Raw genomic sequence first — 6,000 nt, 5'->3', positions numbered from 1 at the left:
CCGGGCGGTGGTGGTGCACGCCTGTAATCCCAGCACTCTGGGAGGCAGAGGCAGGTGGATTTCTGAGTTCGAGGCCAGCCTGGTCTACAGAGTGAGCTCCAGGACAGCAGGGCTATACAGAGAAACCCTGTCTCGAAAAAACCAAATCCAAACAAAACAAAACAAAACAAAACAAAAAACAAACAAACAAAAAAAACATAAAGGATAAGGAGGAGGAGAAAAGCAGCTGAGGCAGGAGGATTGCCACAACTGGACCTGCCAACCTTACAGAGTGAGACTCCATGACCAAAAGACGAAGGAACACAAAGTGAGACGAATGACAAGACACAATTACTCGAGATCGATGTGAAAAGAGGAACATCACCCACAAACAGGCTTGCCCTGATTTCAGGAAGGGCTCGGAAGGACACTGGTGATGTTTTATTTATGATGATCTAAAGTCTTCACTGCATTATTTTTTATGGCTTTATATATTACGTATTTCATGGTATTTAGGAAATAATGAAAGACAATATTGCATCACAACGTTGCAGGAGTTAGCTAGGGGACAATCTTGGCATAGCTTAGGCACAGTAGGAGTCCAATCAAGACTCCTATGGGAGGAAGGGCACCTAGAGAGCTGAGGGGGTGGTCCAGGTGAGGGAGGAAGGCAGTGGTGAGAAGAAACACGATGGTCAGGAGTTTCACTCAGTCAACTTCAAAAGGGCTGCTGAAGCTGGCATTTCAGGGGGCAGAGAGCACCACGAAGTTTAACCTGGCCTCGTTTTAGAGCGACACGGCCTCTGGGCCAGATTTCTGGCTTTGATAACTGCCCATTGGCTAGGTTGTGGTTGGCACATGAGATAGATTTAGTTTGTGTCTTTGACATGAAGCTCTCTGGGCTGCTGGGGTGGGTGATGACATGCTAGACTTTTCTTAGGCACCAGCCCATGTCAGTCTGTCCATCCATTATCTAGCAACCACGTACTAAACATCTACTCTGGGGAGTTTTGGGGGTAGATACTCAGAATCTAGCATCCATCAGCCGTGGTCCAGGGCTTCCAACCAGTGACGAGTAACATTTCCAGGTTTCTATTTGGCTTCCGTATTCCAAGGACATTCTCCACTGCCACAAGTTCAAGGCCAGCTGGGGGCTGCAGATCAAAGAGTCAAGCTTACTGAGTGAGTGACTGGGACTCCATGACCTTCTCTCATGAAACCCTCGGGCTGCTGTGTTTGGTAACTTTCTGTTCTGTGGCTGCAGAAACTGAGACTTACAAGCGATGTGACCTTTAGCTCCAAGCTCAGGGGCTTTTCTCCTTATGTCAAGCTAGCTCTTGCTGATGCAGAGCTTGGCTTGAAAGGACTAAGTCCACGATTCTCTCTCTGGAAAATGTTCGGTCACCTGAGACTCACTGTCTTCTCCCCTGTCCTCTGAGAATGCGTGTCATTGTTCTTTAGGGGAAGTTTTGCCCACAAGCAAAAGTGTCAGTGTGAGCAGGACCTAGGACCTGGAAATCATCTTTATGGGCCATGTCAGCCAACCACCTCACTGATGACTTGATTATTCACAGGATGAAAGAAAACTTAATTTAGTATAAAGGAATACAGGAAGACACCTGAAGAAGGTCCTTGACCTAAAGAATCCCAGGAGAGGAGTCAGAGCAGAGGCTTCTGGCTGGAACCAGGTCTGCAGAAACTTCCTACTGTCCTTCTTCCGTATGGCATCCAAAGGTCACGTGCCCATTGATATTGCCTGATGTCTTCTAAGCCCTCCCAGCTTGCAGTTGAATGAATAAAGTCTAAGACATACCCTTAACTCTGGCCCCACCCCATCTTCAAGCTCTTTTTTTATTTCACTCCAGAATAATCAGTGTGCTGGCTAGTTTTATGTCAATTTCACACACATGAGAGTCATTTAAGAGGGAACCACAGTTGAAAGGACTCTTTTTTTATTTCACTCCAGAATAATCAGTGTGCTGGCTAGTTTTATGTCAATTTCGCACACACGAGAGTCATTTAAGAGGGAACCACAGTTGAAAGGACGCCTCCCTCAGATTGGCCTGTGGGCGAGCCTCTGAGGCCAGTCGCTGGGATTGGTGCTGCCCCTGGACTGCTGGTCTTGGATGAAGGGTTAATGAGCTAAAAGCCTCAGGCGAGCTGAGAAACTCTGGATGGGACCAAGGATACACTGCTAAGATCCGCAGGCAGTTAGGAGCCGGGATTCTCCTGACAAGGAAGTCACCAATGGATAAGAACCTCCCTTGGTTGGTATTTACAGCTCTGAGACTTCAGGAAACAGATCTGCAGATGGAATTTTCCAACCTCAAAAGTTTCCTTTTCTGTCCTATGAAACCCTCAAACCCCCCTTGTGCCTTGGTTGGCAGTCTTTTCCTCAGAGAGACTACTGCCCTTCATAGTTCTAACAAAAAACTACATGCTTCCATCTGCGTCTGTGCAGAGCCTTCTCTCTTCTTTTCATGCAACCTTGATTAATCTCCATCTAATACTGGATGATATAAGGAAGCAGGCTCAGCAAGTCAGTAAGCAGCACCCCTCCACGGCCTTAGCATCAGCTCCTACCTCTAGGTTCCTGCCCTGCCTTGAGTGCCTGCCCTGACTTCCTTTGATAATGGACCATGATATGGAAGTGAGAGCCAATAAAACCTTTCCTGACCAAATAGCTTTTGTTCATGGTGTTTTGTCACAGCAATACTAACCTTAACTGACACAATCCATTTAGCTTCAAGACTAGGCAACCTTACAGGCAGGTCAGGCATCCAATTAGGGGCACCAGAATTTGAGAGTCATCTCAGATCTTACCTAGAATTTTGTGATCCAAAAAGAGCTAAGAAGCTTGCTAAATTTCCACGCACGTACACTCTTGTGTTGCCTGGCTAGCATTAGGAACTGTATTTGGATGATGATCATTTTTTAGCGTTCGAAGTCTCAGTGAGATCTTTGGTCTCCAAAGGGAAAAGGACCAAGCGACGTGAGCTGCCAGGTTGCAAGGAGGAAGTGTCTGCTGGCTTTGTTTTTTTCTGCTGTTGTGACAAAAAAAAAAAAAAAAAAAAAAAAAAAACACCTTGACAAGAAAAATTTAGGGGACAAAGGGTTAATATGCCTCACAGTTGCAGCATAGGGTCCATCCTGATTGGGGGGATCATGGCAGCAGGAGCTTGGGGTGGCTGGTGACATTGCATTTATAGTCAGGAAACAAGAGGAAGATGAACTTTCAATCAGCAATCTTTCTCCTTTTTATGCAGTCTAAGATCCTAGCCCAGGCCCTTGGCGACTGACTTGTGAGGTCAATTAGTCTTCTCATATAAGTTAAGGTAATCAGGATGCTTGCTTACAGTAGTGCCCAGATCAATCAAGATGACAATCTTGCACAAAAAGAACACTCTCTAGGAGGAAGCAGAGGGAAGAAGGGCAGGGCACAGGCTGGCGGGAAGCCTAGGGTTGCCTTGACACCTGTTGCCATGGCTGGGTAGTGGTTTCCGGTAGTTGTCTACACGTGAACAGAGAAAACACAATGGCTTTGCCTTGGCAGGAAGAGGCTTCCTGTTTTGCTGTGAGGACTCATTGTTGGACACTGAGAGGAGGAGGCAGGCATGTGTGTCTATGTTTTTCAAGTTGCTAAGGTCCTTGAGGAGAGAGATGGGGGACAAGTGAGGAGGGGGTCTGAAGATGGTAAATAGGAAAACTCTGTTCTTTCAGAGTTACTCATCTAAACCTCCTGCCATTTAGGAGAGAGTAAATCTGGCTCTACTGCCTTGTTGTCATGACAACTCCAAGTCACAGTCCTGGGGTTCACCCAAGGTTTGTCTTGATGCTTTCTTGACCTCTGAGGTGACCTTTATTTTAGAGAGGTGGCAAGCCTCTTAGCTTGGACGTGAGAACCGGAATTCTGGTGAGGACGAGAGAGGGAATGCTGGGATTGATCTCATAGCAAAGTGATGTGTTAGAAAGCCCAAGTCTGTACTGCCCATTCCCAGTGTGCCCATCCGCACAGCTGGCGAGTGACGTAGACACCCAGTGTGTCCTGGCGCTTGTTGAAACTTGGCCCTGTCTGCTGGAGTGACGAGGCTCAGGGTCTCAGCTCAGGTGGGTCAGGCAGCTCTCTATTAGTCCTGTCCTCTCGGAGTAGGGAATAGTGGCGGTCTGTCCTGTCTGGTCTCAACCTCTGGGGACCCCACTGTTCATCTTCTGAAGACCTCAGGAGGCCCATGATGTGTGAACATCTGGAGCCGTTGCATCTGCACTGTGCTTAAACTCTTCCAGGTCAAGGCCTCCCCACCCCACCCCACCCCCACCCCCTTTCATCTTTCTGGAATTTTCCCACACATTTTTTTTCTCTCTGGTTCCTTCCTCCTCTGTCATCTTTTAACCTGTTATTCAAGATTCAACTTAAAGGAGCCTGCTCAGTAGGAGAGACAGCTCAGTAGTTAAGAGCACTTACTGTTCCTGCAGAGGACCCTAGGTTTGGTCCCCAGCATCCATATGGCAGCTGACTAGTGTCTGTAATTCCAGTTCCAGGATGTCTGATACCCTCTTCTGTTCTCCATGGGTACCGGGTATGCTCATGACACACATGCATGGAGACCAAACACGCATACACTTAAAAAAAAAAAAATCCAGCTCAGCGAGCTCCCAATTCCCTGAAGAATTTCAGAAGCCCCCAAGCCTACAGAACATTGTCTGGGTGTCCCTATCACTATCTGAGGTTTGGGTACCAGGCTTATCTTGGTATTTCTCATCCTCCATACTGGGTACCTTATCTGTTTCTTACACAGCACTTAGTATAGTCTTGGTGCTCAACCAAAAGGCACCTAGAGTTAACCCAAAGTACATTCCAATAGATTTGACCTCAAATAGATGCTACTTAGAACTCACGAGGAAGTAGGCAGAGGAGGGAAACTCAGTGAACACTATTTCCGTGCATAGTCCCTGGCCCTGGCTTCCAAAGGCCAACATCCGTTTTGGCTAATGAGCAAAGCTCACAGAGACTCTGGTTTGAAATACTTGTCCAAGCTTGGATGAAGGACTCACAGCCTGGCCTTCAGGGAGCTTCCAGAGAGAAAGGCAGGACACCCATTTCCAGGATCTGAGAGACTGAGCAAGGACAGGGGCTCGTACTTACGCCATCACATCATTTCATCTCGGAACATCTCTGTGAAGTCGGCGTCGTGATACCCATTCTGGAGATGAGGAAATAGAGAACTAGAGAAGTTAAGGACTTTCCCAAAGGAGGCTCACAGTCAGCAGCAGCGGGCTGAGACTGGAACTCCCCCATCCAGGTCTTTCCCCGACATCATCATTAAACAAGGAACTCAATTTCGCCACTGACCGCCCCAAAGCTAAAAACACATCTGCTGCCCCAATGCCCACAAAAATGGAAGCTCCGTATGGCCCTAGGGTCCAAACCTTAGTTCCCATTTCTTAAGCAAAATCTGCATACGAGCTTCTGATTGGTGGAGCGTAGGTCACGTGCCTGTGTGGGCTGGGAGGTTAGGCATTCTCGACTTCTTGGTGAGGAGGAATAACAACAAGGGAATTCCCTACAGAAAGCGAGGCGACTGGTGTGATGCTGAACAGGCCAGGGACACAGCAGATGGCTGCCACCCTGTCTCACCCTAAATGTCACCGCAAAGGAACTTAATTTATAAGCCTTGATATACTCCCTTTTGAAATTCCCACAGCTTTCTTAAAATGTGGTTTGGAGGGAAAAAAGTTATTACATAATTTTAAAGTATAATTTACATATAGCAAACTTCACTCATCTAAGAATATAATTCTAGGGCTCCTCTCTCACTCCACCTCCCTCCCCTGAACGCTTATAAGTGTCTAAACACTACTAGACGCAAGATGCCGTTCTGTGTCTCCCTTCCCTTGCCCTCCCCAGGTCCCCTTGGATTCCCTGTTTATACCTTCCTCTGCTCTCAGCCTCGGGGAACTAGACATCTGTCTTTCTATCTATAGTTTCTGGAACAAAGACTTTTAAAGCAAAGAGGAGGAGCA

General features: G+C 47.3%; 1 long non-coding RNA gene across 1 annotated transcript; it reads right to left on the bottom strand.

Moving 5' to 3' along the window:
• Positions 1-377: 377 nt before the first annotated feature.
• LOC127695289 (uncharacterized) lies at positions 378-5,362 on the bottom strand. The gene is made up of 3 exons (XR_007979937.1): positions 5,123-5,362; positions 2,803-3,023; positions 378-1,133 (listed from the first exon to the last, which is right to left on the bottom strand). It is a non-coding gene; the product is annotated as an uncharacterized LOC127695289 (long non-coding RNA).
• Positions 5,363-6,000: the final 638 nt, after the last annotated feature.

The sequence above is a fragment of the Apodemus sylvaticus genome, chromosome 10 (assembly GCF_947179515.1).
Source record: "Apodemus sylvaticus chromosome 10, mApoSyl1.1, whole genome shotgun sequence".
In the NCBI taxonomy this organism is placed as follows: domain Eukaryota; kingdom Metazoa; phylum Chordata; class Mammalia; order Rodentia; family Muridae; genus Apodemus; species Apodemus sylvaticus.
The sequence above is the reverse complement of the archived record's forward strand: the minus strand, read 5'-3'. Positions and strand labels throughout refer to the sequence as shown.